Source organism: Silene latifolia, chromosome 6 (genome assembly GCF_048544455.1).
Source record: "Silene latifolia isolate original U9 population chromosome 6, ASM4854445v1, whole genome shotgun sequence".
Taxonomy (NCBI): domain Eukaryota; kingdom Viridiplantae; phylum Streptophyta; class Magnoliopsida; order Caryophyllales; family Caryophyllaceae; genus Silene; species Silene latifolia.
Genome location: NC_133531.1, coordinates 42155649 through 42179689, shown reverse-complemented (window position 1 = coordinate 42179689; position 24041 = coordinate 42155649).

Genomic DNA, 24041 nt, shown 5'->3' with positions numbered 1-24041 from the left:
AACTTCTAAAGTTATTCACCGAGATGATAGAGTTATGTAAACCTAAGAGTTAAAAATAATAAGAAGTTGCACAATCAATCAATGGAGTTATGCATATGTTTCAAGAAATTATAAGAATAGCTGAAAGAGTTATAGTTGAAGAATTCTTGGTTATTAATCAGCACTGATAAAGATTTGTTGTCCGCTGCAGTTGAGGATAGGAGCAACTAGGACGTACAACATGTGTAAGGAGTTTGTAAACGGGTTCGAGAACATTGGTGCATCCTTAACTGATTTTAAGAACTTCCACCGAGATGTGAAGTGCTTCATCCATAAACGGGACGGTCAATTGTTCATTGACTGGTTCAAGAATATGGCACAAAATAGGCAGGGGTTTTATTTTGACTATGAAGTTAACAAGGATAATGACCTTGAAGCGCAATATGGGTTGACGTAACCGCTAGAAGGAACTACTCCGTTTTTGGAGATGCAGTGTCGTACGACCCAACATACTCAACAAACAAGTACGATATGATTTTCACGCCATTCATTGGCATAGATCACCATAAGCGATCGGTGACATTCGTGGGGCATTGATTGCACATGAAGACCATGAATCCTTCCGGTGGGTTTTCAACAGGTTTTTGAATGCTATGGGTGGAAAGGAACCCAAGTACATTATCACAGATTAGGATCCGGGCATTATTAAGGCCGTACCCTTGCCTTCAAGATCGCACGCCACCGATTTTGCATGTGGCATATAATGAACAAGGTGCCATCAAAGGTCGGGGTGACAAGGGAGGATTATAAGGAGTTCGTTCAGAAATTGAACAACATTATATGGGACGACAACATAGAAGCAGACGACTTTGACGCTAGGTGGGCAGAAATAATGGAAGCGCATGGTCTTGTGAACGAAGAGTGGTTTACAGAAGCGTACGATAAAAGGAGCCAATGGGTGATGGCACATTGCAGGGACTTGAACATGGGTGGTGTAATGAGGACAACCCAGAGATCGAGAGAGAAAGTAATAGTTTTTAAGAAGTTCGAGCGAAGTCAGGTACGTTAGTGGAGTTTTGGATGTGTTTTGAAAGCGCTATGGACCATCAACGGCATACGCAGAAGAGACTTGACCATGAAAACCGACACTCGACACCGGCAATGGGGACGCATTTACCCATAGAGGAATATGCGTCATATGTTTATACCCATGAGGTTTTCAAGGAATTCCAACTAGAGGTCATTTGCTCAATCGATACATGTAAGACCGGGGGCTATCAAGTCGATGGAGTTGAAGTGACTTGTCGTAAAGGATTCAATCGACAGAAAAGTTTCAACGTAGAGTACAACCCAGGTAACAACATTTTGGCATCAACTTTATGTGATAGTTGACTGAAGTTGCTAGATATAGTGCCAAAGTTACATTGTCTGAACATAGAAGTTATACAATTGTTCGAATGAGCTGATTATCTCTTTGTATAAATCGACAACTTGATTTGAATAACTTAAGTTTTACGAATGTATAACTTTTCTTATTATATGCATAACTCTACTTGCAGAATGTATAACTCTTGTTGCCATATGTATAACTCTACTTTCAGAATAACATTAGAAGTTATTCAATTTTTCACTGAACTATTGTCATTTGTAGTATAACTCTGATTACATTTTGAATAACTTTAGCTTTCAGAATGTATAACTCTTGTTGCCATATGTATAACTCTACATTGAATAACATTAGAACTTATTCAATTTTTCTTCGAACGTTGTCATTTGTAGTATAACTCGATTACATTTTGAATAACTTTAGCTTTCGAATGTATAACTCTTGTTGCCATATGTATAACTCTACATTGAGAATAACATTAGAACTTATTCAAGTTTTCACTGAATGCTATGACTATTTGTAGTATAACTCGATTAGAGTTTGAATAATCGTAGCTTGAGAATGTATAACTCTTGTTGCCATATGTATAACTCTACGTGATAATGTTTAACTCTTATTATTATATGTATAAGACTACTAACAGCATAATTTAATTGGATTACAGGGACACAGGCCACACAGTGCAGCTGTATGATGTTTGAAAGGATGGGATTTTTGTGCCGACATATAGTATGGATTTTGTCGGCTAACGGCATGAAGACAATTCCAGTTGATTACGTTTCTACAAAATGGAAAAAGGATGCATTGCAATTCAGATTATCAGAATGTGATGGTGAACAAATGGAAACAAATAGTAGCGCTGATGCAAAAGAAGTTGCGATGGTGAAGTTGTGGTCAGAAGTTCATGCAACCATTGGTTTACTTCGTGGCGCGAGTGAGACTGAAGTTGTGAACTTAAGCTCATTAATTAGAGAGTTCAAGGAGAAACTTTTACCGTACAAGAAGGATTTAACAAAGCAACATGAATTTGAGCAAATCCTTGGTTGCCCCGCCAGTGACGAGGTAACAATACTTCCACCAAAACAATCGAAAAACAAAGGCGCGGTAAAAAAGAATGGTGTCACTAAGGCTAAAGCCATTGCCTTGGCTTCTAAGCCAAAGCGCATGTGTAATAACTGTAAACAAATGGCACACCACGATAAACGGAACTGCCCTAACCCATTCTCTGAGCATCCACCGTCTTCACCAGCATCTGAAGGAGTAGATGAAGAAGAAGAGGAAGAGGAAGAAGAAGAAGAAGAAGAAGACGAAGATGACGAAGAAGAAGAATAGAGAAACTTAACATGCTGTAGTAGTAGGCCGTAGAAAAATACCTCCGTCTCAACAAATTATTTACAATCTTTTTTTCTTTAAAAGGTAAAAAAATCTTGTAAGACGGAAGGGGTATTTAATAGCTAGCTTTTGTCTATTTTGAAGGGGGATTGCACCTTCCAGATTGTATAACTTCAGTAATATGGTGTGTGAAATTTCAAGCTAATGTTGTATAACTCTTTTACATTATTTTGATGACTTCTGTTCATGGCAACATATCCAATATTTAAAAGTGGCTTCAAGAAGGAATTATAATTTCAGTGGCTTTAAGTACAAATCTTACCCATATATGGATAAATGTACTTCACAGAGTGTATAACTCTTGTTCACAATTTGTATAACTCTTGTTATTTTTTGTAAAACTCATAACTGTCTAATAAAATTTGCCTTTAAATAACTGTTGTCATATGTTGTATAACTCTTGTACACAGTTTGTATAACTCTTGATTTTTTTGTATAACTCTTAGCTGTCTAATAAATTTTGCCTTTTTTCATAACTGCAGTCATGTGTTGTATAACTCCTGCACATAATTTGTATAACTTTACTTAACAGAGTGTATAACTCTAATACTTATCTGTAAAACTTGGATTTTAATTATGACTGACCAAGATGATATAGTAACAATCTATTCCAAAAAGTTGTCTAAGTTGTTAAGGAGTTTCTTGACAACATTCTAAAGTTGCAAAAAAAGAGAATACATTCTATTTTTTCGCAGGTTTTTTATCTCCTCTCCGCGCTGCTTTCCGTCTGGCTTCTACTTGCTTCAGGATCTGTAATTTCTCGCCAATGAAACCATTGACCTTGGACAGAACTCCTTCCCTGATGATGTTCATGTCAGCTAGGAGAAGCGTCGCTGCCAACTGGATCACCAAATATCGACGGTTCACCTTCCTCTCGAGATCAACGTGACCAAAACTATCACCCTCGTACATTAACATGTGCATCATGGCGAACAAGCCAGACTCGGTGTCGTTTATCGTTTGCTGATGCCAGGCAAACTGGATCTGATGGAACTGGAACGCCGGTATGTCTTTCCCTCTGTTCTTCTCGTTGTCCCTAGACTCCACGTAGTCGCTCATGAGGCTCGCCTGGCAGAGACAAGAACGTTAAAAAGTGAGATTGTAAAAGCGGTGAGAACACTTGTTAGTTGAACATAATTACAATTTAATTCCACTTACAATAACGTGACATGCTTTGCATATCTCCGATTGCCGCGGACTTGAATAGTACTTATTGTCCAGAAGATCAATCGTCCTAGAATTAAAGTTGATACATACACATGCATAATGGGCTTCAATCTTAATGGGTACGAAGATTAAATCAGCCTTCAAGCTGAAATCTGTCCCACAGTCGGTTCGGAAGACGTCCCACGTATTGTACAACCTATCGGTGTCCGGTGTTTGTTGGACAGGGTTTCGTACAAGGCTCAAGATTAATTCCTGTTCAAGTAGCAGTATATGTGTGAGGATACCAGTGGAGTTATAGGGGTTGTGCATTGGAGTTTCACAGTAACTCTTATAGCATAATGAAGAATGCCTAAGTATATCTTTTGGTTGTTAATAACTTCTCAAAACAAAATGTTTACTCCGGGGAGGGTATGTATAACTTTAGACTTACTTTCCCTTTGTGAAAGTTTTAAAGAGGGTATGTGCAACTCTTATAACATATTAAAGGATTGATTAGGACCATACCATATGACGGATACCGAAGAAAGACGAACGAAAAATCGCGCAATCCTCCGCCTCCAAACGATTAAGCAACAAGGACCAACACTCAATCACTTTTTCATCCATTGGCGTCTCAGGGAGCATAGACAACATTTGCAACCTATTAATTGTTCCGTGCCGGCCATAACTCACAAGTGGTTCACCGTAGTTCGGAAAGCAGTGTTAATCGGCTATAACGTATACTAAATGGGAAGGTAATCGCTATTAAAATGATTTCGCATAACTTCACTAATGAAACGTATAACTGCAGTTTAGGAATGTGTAACTCCATTAACGATATATAAAACTTCAGTGATGAAACATATAACTCCATGTATTACTCTAGGTATAACTCCAGGCCTCTAATGTATAACTCCAAAGTATATATTGTACAACTCTGAGCATATACTGTAATACTCTACGCAAAATACGGTAGAATTCAGTATGGAAATGTGTCTATATTGATAAAGCTTAATATGATAAAACATTAGGATTTTAGACAACTTACTCATTTGGAAATTTGTAGTCATCAAGGAAAACGAATCACCACTTGTTTGCGATACATCGGGATATCCCTAGTTAATGCCTTCTTCATCTTGACATCTTGGCGACCACGGTAAGGTCGGCGTGCGGTTCCCCGCAATATTTGGTGCAACCAAGGCCATCGCCCTTACCCTGGGAGCGGCTATTAAACGGTGAGAGGGCTCGACTAGACGGCGTCCGACTCGGGGCTACTTTGGAAGGTGGAGTCGATAGGTTAAACCGACCTTAGAGCAAGGTCGTTTAGCGAAATGTTCTCTCCGGCGATTCCAACACCTCTCTTCCTTCCACTTGTGTTGCCTATTGTCCTCTCTGTTTATCACGCACCTCCTCCATTTCACGGTCTTTAAGCTCCTTAAAAGCTGTTACCCTGAATAACACTTCTTCCCTGTCCAAGTTAATGTCACTGAGGACAAGGGTTGCAGCAATTTCCGCTCGCATGAGGTCATTGCTTTCCTTAGTCCCTAGGGTACAGTCGAATGGCTCTCACGACAAAGAACATATGAACCATGACGTAAAGACCGCCGTCATTGGCAGTATGTCCTGATCCCTGCCAGTTGAATATGTTGACAAAAAGAAACCCTTCAACTTTCTTGCCTTTGTCGAGCCCTTTGTAGGCCATATACTTTCCCATTGCATCAGCCTGGCGGAAGTTAGGCAAGGCGTTTAAAAGGGGGAGACCAATTAACAAAACAAATGGAGCTGATAATTAATCTAGTCACCAGTTTTATAAGACTTACGATGAATACGCGCAATCCCTCCGTATGGTAATTTGAGAAGATCGTCCTCGTAAGAACGGTTATCAAGATACTCGATCTGCTCGGAGAGGAAATTTATGCAAATGCAAGAGTAATGATCTTCATCGCCGATGCTTACAGGGGACGAAAACCTACAAACATGCACCAAAAATCTAAGAGTTATAAAACATAATTAGCAGATTAGAGGCATACATATTGTGCGTAGTTGGAATTATACATTCTATGGTTAGAGTTATACATTATATGTGTAGAGTTGTACATTCAATTTCTAGAGTTATACAAGTATATTCTTGCGAGTTGTACATTATGTGCGATGGCAGCAGATGCCGGAGTTATACATTATACGTATATGCTTACAGTTGTACTTTATGTGCAGTGAGTTATACATTCTATGGTTAAAGTTATACATTATATGCCTAGAGTTATGGAGTGAAGTTAGCCACTCATCAAAACTCTAAGCATATACTTTATAACTCCAGACAAATAATGTATAACTTCAGTCCTAGAACGTATAACTCTAGTCATTCTGAAAGCTAGAGTTATATAATGTATAACTCTTGCCATAGGATGTATAACTCTAGCCATAAAATCTATAATCGTAAGCATATACGGTGTAGTGTATAACTCCAGGTATTACTCTAGGTATAACTCCAGGCCTAACTCCAAAGCATATATTGTACAACTCTAAGCATACACTGTTAAACTCTAGGAAAATAATGTATAATTTCAGTATGTAAATGTCTCTATATTGATATCTGAGCTCACCATATCGGAGTCCAGTTGGAATGGACTAGAGCACGACTCTTGCCACATGTCCCACGAGGCACAAAAGCCTTCAGAATTATCAACAACGAAGTTTTTCTTCCTGCCTTGCCAAATTGCAATTGCTAGGTCCTATAAAAATGATAGACGGGGGTTGGCAGCTTGTATCACAAGTTACGTACAGTTTGTCACAAAATAACTTGCGGAGTTCGAGCACACTTACAGCGTGACCTAGGCCAAAGAAACAACGCGAACTTGAAAGCATTTGCGGTGTTCGCGTGCGTAAGGCGATTGAGTAGAACAGACCAATGATCGATGACATTGGCCGTAATCCGAGCCCCTGGGCATCAACGACCGGAGATCAATACGCGTTATGCGGTTTGGACAGGGATATGTGACCAATTATTCCCTACAAAGGATTAGCAAAATTGAGACACGCAAAGAAGGGAAAAGATTCATGGCCTGTTTGTCGTCGTATTGAAATATAGGTAAAATTTTTCTTTTACTTACTCTTTCTTATGGACATGGAATTGATCAAAGACATAATCCATTACATCCTTCCTCACCCTGAACACCATCCTGAAACGTTCCTTATTAAATCGCAACCACTGTGAGCATACGTGCGGTCGGGTTCGGGTGCCCGCAATCCCGAGAACAACCTAGGTTCTCGTGCACGGTGTCCATACACGGAAGGGGGCAGTTGAATGCAGAAGAAAGGATGGTGGATCATGTCACATCACGGCACATAAATAGGGGGTGGGAGTGGTGCAACCGGCTCAACCCTAGCACCAGCGATTTCAACTACCAAACCTTCTTTGGCAGCACCAATCGTTCGATCCTCAACCCCGGCAAATGCCTCATTCACATCTGCCGTGCTCATGAAAGTCAGAGGGATTTGATTTCCACTCCATTCCGTTGAAGGATTCCCCGGGGTGATCTCCACACCCTTAACAACATCTACGTTTACACCCCCATTGTTAGAATGTTGTTCAACATTCTCAATTACATCCTTTTTAACAGTGGCCTGAATGAAAAATCATAAAATTAAACACCATGCTTTTGTATAACAAAAATTACAAGTAAAACTCTAAAAGTGAGACAATTGGGTCACGAGTTAGACCCAATGAATTACGAGTTATACATAGAAGGGCAAGAGCTATACACGTGTGAAGTGTTAAAAATATGCTATCGGAATTATTCGCCCAGAGTATGATTATACACATATGGTTAGGAATTGTACCAAACGTATAACTCTGGCCATAAAATGTATAACTGTAAGCATAGAATGTATAACTCTGGCCATAAAATGTATAACTGTAAGCATATACACTATAATGTATAACTCCAAAGCATATATTGTATAACTCTAGTCATATACTGTATAACTGTAGTCATATACTGGTTAAGAGTTGTACCAATCGGCCGTTGCAGTGGCACTACAGTTACAAGGCCTCAACATAAGTTTCAACAAAGTTATACTTTATCAACTTAGAGTTATACACGACCAATAAGAAAAAACGATTGTATAAAAAGTATTTAGCGCAAATTAAAAAACTTACCTCGCCACCAGGACCACTCCCGTACGCTGGAAGTCCACATAAAGCTTCCTTCATTTCAGCAGTAGAAAACATACACTCCATCAATTCTTGTGTATCCAAACCCAATTCTGGGACTGAAGATTTTTCCATCTCCTTATCAGACAGTTGATTGTCTGACAATCTTTGCACATTTTCTTTCAATCCCTCACCATGAACTTGCTCGCGCACCTCATCACCTGCCCGGAGCCGAGATTCGGCATCCTCTGACCGTCCGTCAGCTTGGTGTACAATGTCTGATAATCTTTCATGGTCAATGTCTGACAATCTGTCAACATTTTCAACATTTTCTTTCAGGCCCTCCCTATGAACGTGCTCATGCACCTCATCACCTACCCCGGGCAGAATCTCAGCGTCGTATCCCGGTCCGTAAGCTTGGTCAATTTCATCCGCGGTGTAATTCGCCTCCAACAACAGCTCTCTGACCGTTTGGACGGGGGTGCACACGACTTGATCCTCTAACCTTGGGCTAGCATCTGACTTCTGATTAGAAACTACTGTATCACCTCCCACTTCCTCCATAATATTTGACCATGAAACTGCCACTGATTTCGTTGGCGCGTCGGCCTTGTCCGACTCTCCACGCGGCTCAGCATGAGGGTTACCACCCCTCCCACCCCCATCATTGGTGAGACTAGAAAGAACTTCACTTATTTGACGCGTAGATGCATCAATTCCGTCACATTTTTTGGGCGACTCAATAACTACCTCTCCAAATGCAGGAGCGTTACCAACAGAAACCTTCAGCCTTTTCGCAACTGTCTCGTACCTTCGCGACGTACTTTTGAATCTTTTCACCCTCAAAGAATTCTTGAGAGGCCTGACTAGGATTTAGGCCCGTCGGATCACTAGTTACAGCTTTGATCCTTGCGGTTGCATCTGCGTACCATGAATAGAACACAATAGCGTTCCTTTGCATTTGTAGATAAAGCTCGTGAGTACACTGCATTCAAGAAGTACAGTAAGTTAGTTATATTATAATAGATGGGTACGTTCACCAAAATGTAATCCATCCATCGAGAAATATATAATAGTTTGAACTTACATCGACAAATGACCCTAGCTTTCAATTCCTGGTCATCCTCGACACCTACCGGTAGTTCTATCTCGAATGAACTTCTTCTCGAAGTTGAGCAGAGAGAGGGGGTGGGGGCCCGATAGCAACAAGTAGTTTGGGTTCACGCGGGTCGCCGAGGTCGCATCTTGTCCAAACTCCTTCTATAAGAGGGGTCTTGAAGGCACCTCGGATACGGGTCTTAGACAAGGTTAAAGTACCCAATCCCTCTTGAGCCACCTCAAATTTTACCCTCTCTACAAGCGAAGTTTCATCCCAATGCTTAATCAAAGGTAGATCGTGGAGGCACGGCTTACTCTTGTAATCATATCGCTGAAAGTAGCTTATCATGAGGAAGGGGATACAACCACCCAACATCGTTACCCCCTTTTACGTCTGTCCCCGCTTTCACCATCATTTCCAAAATATAAGAGCACCAGTCAAAATGCGGGATGGCTTTAGGATCTTCTGACCCTTAACATGACTTCCAATCTATCCCGTTGTTTGGGGTGGGTGCGAGGAATAAAGACACACAGAACAAAACAAAAAGCCGGCAAAAATGATCGTCCGCCTCCTCGTACTCCATCAGTTGCTTGTAAACTTTCCCTAAACTTATTGCACTATTCCCTTTGCCCACCCCGTACGCTTGCCGCCATTTGTCCTTCAGCTCCTTATTCTCGGGATCGTTGGACCCCTTCTGCGAGCTCACAGGCACCAAAGGGAGAGGGTTGGGTCCAAAAGGTATCAAGAAACAGTCATGCACATCATGCTTACTAATCATAAACTCCTTATTCCGAGAAGCCCTGAACACATATGACCCATCCGAGAAGGACTCCAAGAATAGGCGAACGTGTGCAAGTGGTAAGCTGTTAATCTTAAGCTCCAAAACGCCACCAAACCCAATTTTCTTAACAGCGGACACCTGATCCTCATTAAGCTTTTCAATGAGAGAGACAAGCCTTTGAGGTCGACACGAAACCGTGATTTCATGCACCCTCTTCACCATTGGCTTGGCCTCGACCATCTGGGGAAAAACAAGGACAACACACAAAATTAGACATACTGTAGTTGCAATTAGAGATATTTGCAACAAAGAAATAGACATATTGTGAAATAAAGTTATACAATAGATAGTCAGAGTTATACAAAATATAAGTAAAGTTATGCATTCTGATAATAGAGTTAATCAAAAAATATCAAGAGTTATACATTCTGACAGCAAAAGTTATTCAAAATGTAATCAGAGTTATACAACAAATGACAACAGATTATAAAAAGGTCAAACTTTGAACCGGGAATCGCTCTCCTTCTCGGTACTTGGTGCATCATCCATCCGTAGGCCGACAAACAAAAAGGGATTGATTAACGAGACGATTATACATATACATATAATCTGAGCTGATAAACAAAAGAAGATATAATCGGGAGAGTTATACGGAATAACAAAAGATGATTATACATATAATAACAAAAGTGGACAATCGAAACTAAAATTATCTAATGTGTAACTCTAGGCATATCTTTGTATAACTCTAGGCATATATTGTATAACTCCGGGGAATAAAATGTACAACTCTAAGCAAATATTGTATAACTCCAGTTATACATTATGACAAAGCAGTTATTCAACATGTAATCGAGTTATACAACAAATGACTGCAATAGAATGTATAACTCTAGCAATAGAAAGTATAACTCTGGCCATGTAATGTATAACTCTAGTCATAGAATGTATAACTCTGGCCATATATTGTATAACTCCAGTTATACATTATGACAACAGAAGTTATTCAACATGTAATCAGAGATACAACAAATGACTGCAATAAAATGTATAACTCTAGCAATAGAAAGTATAACTCTAGCCATGTAATGTATAACTCTAGCCATAGAATGTATAACTCTGGCCATACAATGTATAACTGTAAGCATATACAGTATAATGAATAACTCCAGAAATAACTCCAGGTATAACTCTAGGTATAACTCCAGGCATCTAATGTATAACTCCAAAGTATAAATTGTATAACTCTAGCTATATATTGTATAAATCCAGGTATAAATTGTATAACTGTAGGCATATATTGTATTACTCTATGTATGGAAACTAATTAGAAGTATAGTTATACATATAACAATTAGAGTTTGACATTATGAAAAAGGAGTTGGTCACAGAATCAAAAGAGCTATACATCTAGAACCCAGAGTTATACATCTAGAAACCAGAGTTATACATATTGCGTACTAAAGTTATACATCTAGTAACCAGAGTTTTACATTAATTAACCAGAGTTATACATACTGGGTACTAAAGTTATACATCTAGTAAGCAGAGTTAGCCATCTAGTAACGTATAAATCAAAATCAAAACTTTTAACCTGGATATCAACTCCCGTGTCAATCCTTTCTACAACATCCATCTGTAGATGACAAACAATTGGGATTAGAGTTATACAGATATTTAATTGAAGTTACACATCATTCTATAAGAGTTATACCAACAAGACGAGATTTTTTACCTTCGATTCAGATTTCTTGGAAGATTTCTTGGCATTTTTCTTGGCAAAAACCATTGTTAATTATCAAATGACCTCGAATTTGATCTGCACAACCATAATTAACAATTGAACAAATAAACATCAGCAACCCCATAATTGAAGATTGAAAAATCAAATGAACTCTTTTTATGATAGTTTAACAAAGACAATAATTAACAAAAAACAAACTACAAATCACTAAATAAGGAATGGAGAAAATACCTTATAAAAAAATGGAGACAGGCGAGTTGGAATTAATTTGTAGTGATGAAAATGGCGTTTGTTAGGATGGAGTTAATTGGTAGTGATGAAAATGGAGTTATCAGCAATGTGAAGAAAGAAAAGGAAGACGAAATGACAGGAAATAGAGGGAAAAATACCCGCAAGTTGTTTTGAATTGTCTAGAAAATGAGGAGGGAAATGATCATGGACTGATGGACAAACAGTGTAGCATGCATGGGTTAGTGGGTAAGAGGAGAGAGGTAAATCAAAAATATTAGTTTAGTGGGGTTTAGTGGGGTTTGACTGCGAAATCTTGGCCATTGGTTTGATTGATCCAACCGCCCACATTAGGACTTATGGACTTAATATATCTAAGGGCCTTAGTTGATCTCTTCTCTCTCTCTCTCTCTCTCTCTCTCTCTCTCTATATATATATATATATATATATATATATATATATATATATAGAGAGAGAGAGAGAGAGAGAGAGAGAGAAGAGATTATGTAAGTTCACCATATGTATTTGAGTCTATAAGTTCTATTAAGGACCCTTGGATGGTGAAAATGGATGACCAAGATCAACCTCCAAAAAGTGTGTTTATGGACTAATATCACTCATTCTCTCCTCCCTCACTAATCTTTCTAATTAATCACTAATTCACTATAACTTCCTTTCCTTTCATCCACTTCTCTCACATATCACACAACTCATCTCCTCTTTCAAAATCCCAAAAAATAAAAACCCAAAAAATCCAAATAAAAAAAAACCCAAGAACCCAAATGATGGGTGATTGTCGTCGGGTCATCCAATCAAACACATTTATAATACTCAACATACAACTAGTTAGCGGTAAGTCGAGGTCGATCCATGGGACGGTGTGCTTTGGGTTCTAAGTCTATCTATCTCAATTTATGCTAGTGTCACAATTGATGGGGTTTGTAGTTGTGTCTAGACTAATGCAAACAATAAGGTAAAACAAGCAATAAAAGGAAGGATGTAAATAATTGATAAAAAGTGCTAGGATATCATGGGGGCATAGGGGATTCATGGTGTTGATCATACAAACATGTTCACAATGTTGCAAGCAATTAATGTTGTGGGGGAACCGAGTTGGTTTATGTCTTACGGTTCATAGGAAGAGTTGGGTCCCGGAGCCGAATCGATTAGATTGTACAACACCTACAAGTCGACTTACTTTCCTCCTATTCAACTTCTATGCATGGTCTAACAAGACTCGAGTTGGTTTATATCTTACAAGTCAAGTTGAGTAGATAAGAGAAAAAATGCAAGGATTCATAGGCTTAGCATTTCATCAAACATAACATGTGCATAAAGTTGACATCACAACAAGCAAGCAATTTAATCATGTGAACATATTAGATTAAGCATGAATCAATCCCCATGTTTGTTTCCCTTAATTACCCACTAATCCTAGCTAAGAGACTACTCACTCATTATCAAGTTTAACATGCTAACAAGGTTGTCAATCATATTAACAAGGTAAAACATGATGAACAAGTAAGAAAGATTAACAATAATTAAAACAAGGATTAAGAGAGTTATACCTATGGAGATTCCAAAATAATAATGCAAAGAATAATAGAAGAAATTGATGATTGATGGAAGGTTGTCAATCTCCCAATAATAACCCAATAATCTTCAATTACCCAATAATAAACTTGAATAATAAACTTGAACAATAATTAAGGAGAGATTAATGTGTAATTTGTGTGGAAAGATTGAGATTAATCTATTCTAATCTACTCCTAATCTAATCTAAGAAAGCTTGATTTAATCTAATAAAATTTGGTTCTAATCTAATAAAACTTGATGGTTTGATTATTACAAATGGGGTATTTATAGTGGAAATTAGGTGGATGCATTAGGGTTAACTAAGGGCTAAACTAGTAATTACACTTTTGAGATTTGAGCGGGGAGAAGACGGTATTTTTCGAAGGAAGGGCGTCTTTCACGGAGCTTGAACAACACGAAAATTGCTGTAAAGGAATCCGAGCGGATTAGTGTCGGGACGGGCGGATTGTAGCAAGGGAATCCGAGCGGATTTGGAGCAAGACGCTCGGGCAAAAAGAGAGGGAATCCGAGCGGATTTGGAGCAATCCGAGCGGATTTGGGAGGACGAGCGTCTTCAGCGCGGGACGCGCGGATTCCTGTACAGCTTCTTTGTTTGAGCTCGGATTGTAAAACGGACGTCATTTTCTCATCCGGACTCCTATTGGAGTGATTCAAAAGCCTAGATCGCTTGTTTTTTCGACGCCGTTCCATCTAGCATATTTTCAGAGCCAAAGGAGCTACCCTTGGTTTGCGTTCCGAGCAGTTTTCTTCATGAATGGCTTCCTTGCTTTTCCTCTTTGCTTTAAACCTTATGACCCTTCTATATACTCTTTATTCCTACATCTTTGGTCATCATTCTTGCCTCTTCTTTATACTAGTCCATCTAATATCATCAAAAAGCTTCCAAATATGCACGAAAGACGGGAATTTCCGCCTTATTATCTCCTTTTCTACAAAACATATGAAATGCGATAGAAAAGCAAATAGGAAGGTTTTGACGGATAAAATGGCCAAAGAATGTTATAATAGTATGCAAAATAGGCTCAATTAGGGAACTAAATGTGCGCAAATAATTTTCACATCAAATATCCCCAAACCGAACCTTTACTCGTCTCGAGTAAAGAGGTGACTAGAACTAGACCTTTATTTAAACTAACCTAATAACATAACCGATATGAGACAATTAGCGGGTCTCACTCCGCCCCTTCAACTCACAACAAGACAACCATGAGGTAGGATGCCTTCTTGCAAGGCAAGGTGGGTCTTGCCAAAATGGCGACACATCCAATCATTAAGCACACAAAATCAAGTAATGGATGCATCTACAAAAGAATAGCCACTTTTCTCATCTAAGTGGCGGAAATTATCTACAAGGGAAGCAATTCAAGGGTACACATTCCTTCATAGATACAATTTCTTCAAACTACTAAGCCTAGAAGGATACCAATAAATTACCTCCAAAATGTGTCAAGCTAGGGTACCTTTGTCCTCAATCGTTAAATGCTTTTGTCAAGAGTAGACTCCCTATGGTGTTAGAAACACTGGAGGATCGCGGAATTCCCCCCCTTGCCTAGACAAGAAGAAGGGTCGTCCCCTCTCTACCATGCACAAAAATGGATACGATGGATAAAGGGATCAATAGATATTTGAGTTTCACTTTGGGAGTTTGCTTTGTTGTTGTTTTTCCCCCCAATTTCTTGTGGCAAATAACATTTGAGAACACTTTCTTGCCATTTCTTTTTGATTTTTGGCATTTCAACACTTGACAACTTTTAACTTTTCTTTGCATTTCTTTTTGAACATTTTCAAAGTCACCCCATATGTAGTGAGGGTGGCTTATATTTGAAGCATAGGAGTTCTATTTTTGCTCCTCTTTTCATTTGATGCAATTTGCAAACTTTCTTTCACTTTTCATTTCATTGAACTCAAATTGATTTCTTTTTGTGCCCATTCCCTTTGATGACAAAAATGTGGTAGAACATGGATGATGGTTGTATGCATGGTTTCAAGGATCACCTTGGAATAAACGGTAGCCAAGGAGTTATCACACCACAAGGTACTCTTGACTAGGCCTTAATCCATGGGTCAAAGGATACTAGCATAACACATCCTAGGGTGTTTTACAAGTATTCTAACAAGGAAAGTCTTAAGAATAAAAAGCATCTACTAGGGCCTATATACACTAGTCAAGCTTCCCAAGTAGACGGTTTCGCAAAATTTTTTCTAACATGCAAACTACATGTCATGATGCAACTAACATATATACATCCTAATGCAAATGATTCTACCAACTAATATGCCATATAAACTAAATGCAAGTCCTAAGTTCACATTGTTTTTACCGCATCAATCAAAATAAAGCCACATAGTCATTAACATAAAGAGGAAAAAGGAGATTGGAAATATCATACCATGCGGTCTTCAATATCCTCATGTCTCGGATGTGGCGTAGTCGATCAATGTGAAAAAGGATGGACAAACACAATATATACAAAACAATATGTACAAGACTACACTAAAAAGGAAATGAACTTGTTTTTGGATTTTTCAATTTTTCAAATTTTTATGGTTTTTGTTTTTATGAAATTAAAAGACATATTTTTATGCATTTTTGGAATATAAATTCCCATCCCCCACTTTATTTTGAACATTGTCCTCAATTTACATGTAGGAGTAGGAATGAAAAAGAAATACATGTTTTTGGATTTTTGATTTTTTTGAAATAAAGTACAAATGCAATGATATGGTATGAATAAATGCATGCTCTAACTAAATGCAATTCTATATGACATATATAACAAATGAATGCAATCTAAACTATACTATATGATGCATGATTTCTAGTAAACTATGGTCACTTATGATCAAACCTCCCCAAACCGATTTAAACACTATTTCTAGTGTAGAAAAGAAATAGGTTTGGTCATTAGTAACTATGCATGAATTCTAATCTATATGCAACTATTTACATGAATCATGTGAGATATATTACAATGCAAACTATACTATTTGAACTTAACTAATGCAAATGTAATATGAAATATAATACAAATGCAAGCTAAATGTATATGTATATAACCAAATGCAAGTGTAAATGTAATGCAAAGTTAAAGGAAAGGATATCTTACAAATGGTGGTTTGAGGGAGGACTCCACCAAACTCATTCCTTATTGCCATGATTATTGATGTTGTCCATGTTGCTTAATGCTCTCAACAACCGGTCAAAGGCTTTTGAATGGGCTTCATGTAAGCATAAATAGGAGATTGGTGATGTCAAAACGTAGTTTACCCATCTTGGCTTGGAATAGAACTTGCCAAATACTCTCCCATTTGTTTTGCCCTTGGCACTTGGCTTCTTACAATGCTTCAAACCAACAAGCCCATTATTCTTGTCAATATAAGGTATGAAGTATTGCCCATATTCATCCGGAGGCTTCCACTCTTTACCATCTCTTTCAAATTCTATGATGATAGAGCATTGATTCATCAATCCTTCAATCGTAGAAGGAGAGTTCTCATTTCTTTGATGAGGGGATAGTTGAAGGATAAGATGTGGAGGAGTCAACTTATCACCATTGAGGTCATTCATGCTTTCATTATCTTCACTTTCTTCTTGACCCTCCTTAGAACTTGAACCATTTCCAAAGAAGAGAGCTTCAATTTCTTCCAAACTATGATCAAAGATGCCAACATCATAGTTTTCCTCTTGACCTCTCAATTCCCCAAAGATTGCAAGTTCAAATTCATCAACCTCTTCTTTCAAAGTTTTACCTTCACTCCCATAAGTGCCAAGGGAGCACACTGTTGGGGCTGGTGTCCTTAACAGTTAGTGCAAGGACTTATAAATCTCTAAAAGGATCAAAGGGCATACTTTTGGTATTATTATCAGTTGATCCACGTTTATCAATAACGGTTGGCTTGCTAGATAAGTTTGACGTTATTGTCATACAGATGGCGGTGATCAACTGGTCCCTAAAAGTCACACCTATAGGATACGTTTGAGAGATGTGACAGTATGAAAATACAGTCATGTTGATGCCAATTTTGACTAACCAGTTAGTCCGAGTTATTGACTAGTAATTAGTCAAACGTGATGTTGAGATATTTTATTTAATACGGATTAAATAAAATGGGCTAAGGCGAATTAAGCTTGATTAATTCGTAAATTGAATGTAAACGATTTATATTCGATTAATGTATATTGAATAAATTAATTATACAATATCGTCTTTGTCGGACATGTATTAATACTTCAACTAACCCGTGTTATTAGTTGATATTTTAATAGCCGATAACCGATGACGATTTATAATAAAAACCGCGTCATATACATTTTAGCGAGACGAGTCGGATCAGTCGGATCACGAGTTAAATGAGGAGAAAGTGGAAAGCCCACTCCCTCCTCTAGTGACCCACGGACCGAGGTAACAAAAGGAGAGCCTTCTCTCCTTTTGAAACCTAATTCATTTTGACAACAAAATTAGGGTTTTGGAGATTATTTTTCTCTCTGAAACCTAGATCTCACATCTCGAAAAACTCACATCAAGTTCTCTCAATATTGCAAGGCAATTAGAGAACGCATTTCTAGCACAAGGGCATATTCTTAGACGATCTTGGGTGCAACAATTAGGAGGAGGTCTACTTTGATCTCTCATTGCCGAATTGCACTAGGACCGAAGGTTAATTCTTGTGCTTAATCGTTTTTCATTGTATTTCGTTTATGACCATTTTTCACATGTTAAATTTACGTTATAGTCCTAAATTTAAAGGGTCTTATACGGATATTACCCTTCACACACTTCCTCTACATGGGTCATAGAGGGAAATTGTGGTAGGAGGTCTTCCTCATCATCATCATCATAGGTATCCCAAATTGGAGAAGCAAGGCTAGTGTGTGAGCTAGATTCATTAGACAATTTAGACAAAGTGCTTGTCTCATAATTGGCCTTCAACTCACATTCATCATTGCTCTCCACCCCAACTTCATCATGCTTCAATTCATCATCCACTCTTGGTCCATAATCAATCAAGCACTCCCCTTCCTCAAAAGTAACATCTTCATATTCACATCTATCATGAATGTTTGTAAAGTTAGGTACAAGTTGGAATATGGGGTGTTCAATACTTATGAATTTAGGAGGTGGTGGGGGATTCATAAGAGTAGCTTCATAATGCCATCCAAATTCTTCTTCACCCTCATTATTTCCCCCTACTTCTTCATTTAGCATTTGGGTGGCTTCCATTTGGGCAATTTGATTTGCCAACTTCTCGCCATTAGTAACAATGTTTTTGAGAACATTGTCCCTAACTTGGCTCTCTTCTAGCATTTTCATGAAGAGATTTTGTTGGCACCTTACCATTTGGAGAACCACACTTTGCATGTCAAGATTATGCTCATTCTCTTGTTGTGGGCACATGGGAATTTGGTGGTATGGGTGTTCATTGTAGGATGACATTTGGCATTGATTGTAAAGTGGGTTTTGGGAGGGTGGCTGTTGTGGATGTAGGATGTGGGGGCTTTGGTAAGAAAAGTTGGGGTAGTGGTTAGGACTTTCATTGTATGAGTTGTAAGGTAGGTTTGTTTCAACTTGCTCCAAAAACTCCCCATACCCATGTTAGTCATACTCAAAAGATTCACCACATACTCCACGCGCCAAGCCTTCGGTCATCATCATAACTAGGACAAAGATATAACTACAAACAAGGAAACTACAAGAAAACGGTAAAAACAATCCTTGAGGAACAAGTTCCTCAAGGTTAAAGCAAAATCAAAATAGACAAACAAGTAAGAACTTAATCACATAGCACCATCCCCGGCAACGGCGCCATTTTGATGGGTGATTGTCGTCGGGTCATCCAATCAAACACATTTATAATACTCAACATACAACTAGTTAGCGGTAAGTCGAGGTCGATCCATGGGACGGTGTGCTTTGGGTTCTAAGTCTATCTATCTCAATTTATGCTAGTGTCACAATTGATGGGGTTTGTAGTTGTGTCTAGACTAATGCAAACAATAAGGTAAAACAAGCAATAAAAGGAAGGATGTAAATAATTGATAAAAAGTGCTAGGATATCATGGGGGCATAGGGGATTCATGGTGTTGATCATACAAACATGTTCACAATGTTGCAAGCAATTAATGTTGTGGGGGAACCGAGTTGGTTTATGTCTTACGGTTCATAGGAAGAGTTGGGTCCCGGAGCCGAATCGATTAGATTGTACAACACCTACAAGTCGACTTAATTTCCTCCTATTCAACTTCTATGCATGGTCTAACAAGACTCGAGTTGGTTTATATCTTACAAGTCAAGTTGAGTAGATAAGAGATGATAAAAATGCAAGGATTCATAGGCTTAGCATTTCATCAAACATAACATGTGCATAAAGTTGACATCACAACAAGCAAGCAATTTAATCATGTGAACATATTAGATTAAGCATGAATCAATCCCCATGTTTGTTTCCCTTAATTACCCACTAATCCTAGCTAAGAGACTACTCACTCATTATCAAGTTTAACATGCTAACAAGGTTGTCAATCATATTAACAAGGTAAAACATGATGAACAAGTAAGAAAGATTAACAATAATTAAAACAAGGATTAAGAGAGTTATACCTATGGAGATTCCAAAATAATAATGCAAAGAATAATAGAAGAAATTGATGATTGATGGAAGGTTGTCAATCTCCCAATAATAACCCAATAATCTTCAATTACCCAATAATAAACTTGAATAATAAACTTGAACAATAATTAAGGAGAGATTAATGTGTAATTTGTGTGGAAAGATTGAGATTAATCTACTCCTAATCTAATCTAAGAAAGCTTGATTTAATCTAATAAAATTTGGTTCTAATCTAATAAAACTTGATGGTTTGATTATGTAACGCCCCGGTTTATGAAGGAGCCTTTAGCAAGACATTCCCTAATAAACCGGACTGTTACCATCTCGGTTTCCCGAGGTAGTGAATAACAAATTAAACTCCAAGGCAAAAATTATATAATGTCTTTAACTTAATTATTACAAAACCTCTTTTACGTCAAATTACAAAGAACTAACATAAATAAAAGTGAAAGTCTTCTAGATGATGATCTAGCTACTAAGTCTTCTGATCCAGTGTCTCACGCCCACCAAGCTCCCGTTCTATCTCTTAAACCTGTCAAGTCTGCTCGCCAATATTTGGGTCATCACAGGTGTTCACGAATACACAGGGTCAACCACGAGGTTGAGTAGGGAAAACAATGAAACAACAAAATATGATATGCATGCTCCTCCGTCACCTCCATCTCCATCTCAACTAATATCTCATAACTCATATCTCATAACTCATATCTCATAACTCATAACCCGGACAACCCAGCCATACCGATCCCCGGTAGACTATATATATCGACCGTAGTCGATCCGCCACTCCTTGTTGAGGACACCAGGGCAAGTCCTGCAGAACCCGCCTGGGCCTTATCACAACATCATCATCACCACACCACATCACCACAACATCCTCCATCTCCAATGCATATGAATGCTCAACAGTGAACAATGCAATACAATATGTATATCAATGAATGAAATCATGCCAGCTAACAAATGTTGTGATAACACACTCAACACGAACAATTCAGTCAACCATATCATAGCGTAATCAACAACCACGAATCAAGTCACGCTCACAATTTGGTCATATGAAACACAACAAGTCAACACAATTCAACAACACGATAAGAAGTCAAGTGTATTTCCCTACCTTTTCGCAATCCAAGCTCACACAAGCAATCAATTATGAACCTTCACATATCCATCACCTACATAACATAATTATATATAATTACCACCTACTCAATCAAATAATCATGCACATAACCTAGGCTCATCATAACTTAATAGGAATATCAACTTAAAGAACAAACACGATTTTTCCTGATTTTCCAGCACATGACAGACTCGGAATAAAATACATAACTAATTCCAGAAAAATCAAATTGATACAAGGCCAATTGAATTGGAACCCCATGAGTCTTAGCTACAAATTATATCTAACGTGTTTTTCCCAAATTCCATACTTATCAAGGGTTTCCAGACTGATTTCAAAAAACTGACAGAAACCGTCGCATAAAAAGTATTGATTCATAAAACGAGTTTAAAACATTATTTTTCAGAAATTCCAAATCCTATTATCATCTAGACTATACAAAGATTATGTATGAAGAAGCCTCATAACTGAATCGACATAAAAATTAAGGTTTCAAATCATTTTCCACAACCAAATCAGATTCGCGGACTTTTCAGCGACATGTTCATAAATAAATCACCTAGGACAAACCACAAAGAATTTGACTATGAGCTTTTATATGCATAAACTAGACATCAAATAAACAGGACTCTCTTTTCAAACTTTTCGAAAAAGACGACTTTAAAAAAGTATAAACAATGGAATGAAATCGACTTACAAACAGGGAATCGAATTAGGTTGGAATCGATGAGCAATCTTCAATCAAATGAAAGGATCGTGTGTGTGTGTGTTGGTGTGCGTCGAAAAGAGGGAGGCGGGTGAGATGAGGGTTGTGTAGTGTTAGGGTAAAAATTAGGTTAAGAATTAGGTTAAAACATGATGTTGGGTGTTGGGTTAAACATGTTATTGGGTAAACTCCAATGGGTCGAGGGTAAATGGGTTAGCTCACATCTCGAATTCCATGTAAACCCGTCTCAATTAACTTACGAAACAACTCGATCTTACGATACAACACGAGTTAAGTAAAATAACATAACGTAATTATCGACTAAACAATTAACCCGACTTAAATAGTAATATAAAATACGGAGTATTACAGTGTTCCCCCCTTAAAATGAACTTCGTCCCGAAGTTCGCTCATCTATCAAACCTCAAAGCATCACCGTGGGTACCAAAACAGATTTTCTAGTATAAGAACTCAAGAACTTAGGCCCATAAAACAAAATGTTACGGATTATTACAAATGGGGTATTTATAGTGGAAATTAGGTGGATGCATTAGGGTTAACTAAGGGCTAAACTAGTAATTACACTTTTGAGATTTGAGCAGGGAGAAGCCGGTATTTTTCGAAGGAAGGGCGTCTTTCACGGAGCTTGAACAACACGAAAATTGCTGTAAAGGAATCCGAGCGGATTAGTGTCGGGACGGGCGGATTGTAGCAAGGGAATCCGAGCGGATTTGGAGCAAGACGCTCGGGCAAAAAGAGAGGGAATCCGAGCGGATTTGGAGCAATCCGAGCGGATTTGGGAGGACGAGCGTCTTCAGCGCGGGACGCGCGGATTCCTGTACAGCTTCTTTGTTTGAGCTCGGATTGTAAAACGGACGTCATTTTCTCATCCGGACTCCTATTGGACTGATTCAAAAGCCTAGATCGCTTGTTTTTTCGACGCCGTTCCATCTAGCATATTTTCAGAGCCAAAGGAGCAACCCTTGGTTTGCGTTCCGAGCAGTTTTCTTCATGAATGGCTTCCTTGCTTTTCCTCTTTGCTTTAAACCTTATGACCCTTCTATATACTCTTTATTCCTACATCTTTGGTCATCATTCTTGCCTCTTCTTCATACTAGTCCATCTAATATCATCAATAAGCTTCCAAATATGCACGAAAGACGGGAATTTCCGCCTTATTATCTCCTTTTCTACAAAACATATGAAATGCGATAGAAAAGCAAATAGGAAGGTTTTGACGGATAAAATGGCCAAAGAATGTTATAATAGTATGCAAAATAGGCTCAATTAGGGAACTAAATGTGCGCAAATAATTTTCACATCACCAAATAAATAAATAAAACCTAAAAAATCCAAATAAATAAAAAAACCCAAAAAATCCAAATAAATCAAAAAACCCAAAAAATCCAAATAAATCAAAAAACCCAAATGAATCATTCATTCCTCTCTTCCTCAGTCACCACCACCCACCACTATCCCACCCGACACCACCCACCGCCCACCCCCACCGCCACCCACCTCCACCACGGCCGTCGGTAAATTCTATAAACTCGTTTTTTTTCCAGATTTTACGTCTCGATTTTTTTCGTCACTTTTTTTTTCCAGATTTTGTGTTAAATTTGTTGTTTGAGGTCGGTTTACTTTATTTGTTAATTTTTGTTGGTTTTTGTTGTTATTTATTCTTTTCAAATCTCTTCTTGTTATACCTTTTTTTTAAGATAGACTAAAGTTATACAAATATGGACTAAAGTTATACAAGAATTGACTAAAATTATACAAATATGGACTAATATTATACAAATAAGGACTAAAGTTATACAAAAATTGACTAAAGTTATACAAATAAGGACTAAAGTTATATAAATAAGGACTAAAGTTATACAAAAATGGCCTAAAGTTATACAAAAAATGGACTAAAGTTATACAAATAAGGACTAAAGTTATACAAAAATGGACTAAAGTTATACAAAAATGGACTAAAGTTATACAAATAAGGACTAAAGTTATACATATTTAGTCCATATTTGTATAACTCTAGTCCTTATTTGTATAACTTTAGTCCATTTTTGTATAACTTTAGTCCTTATTTGTATA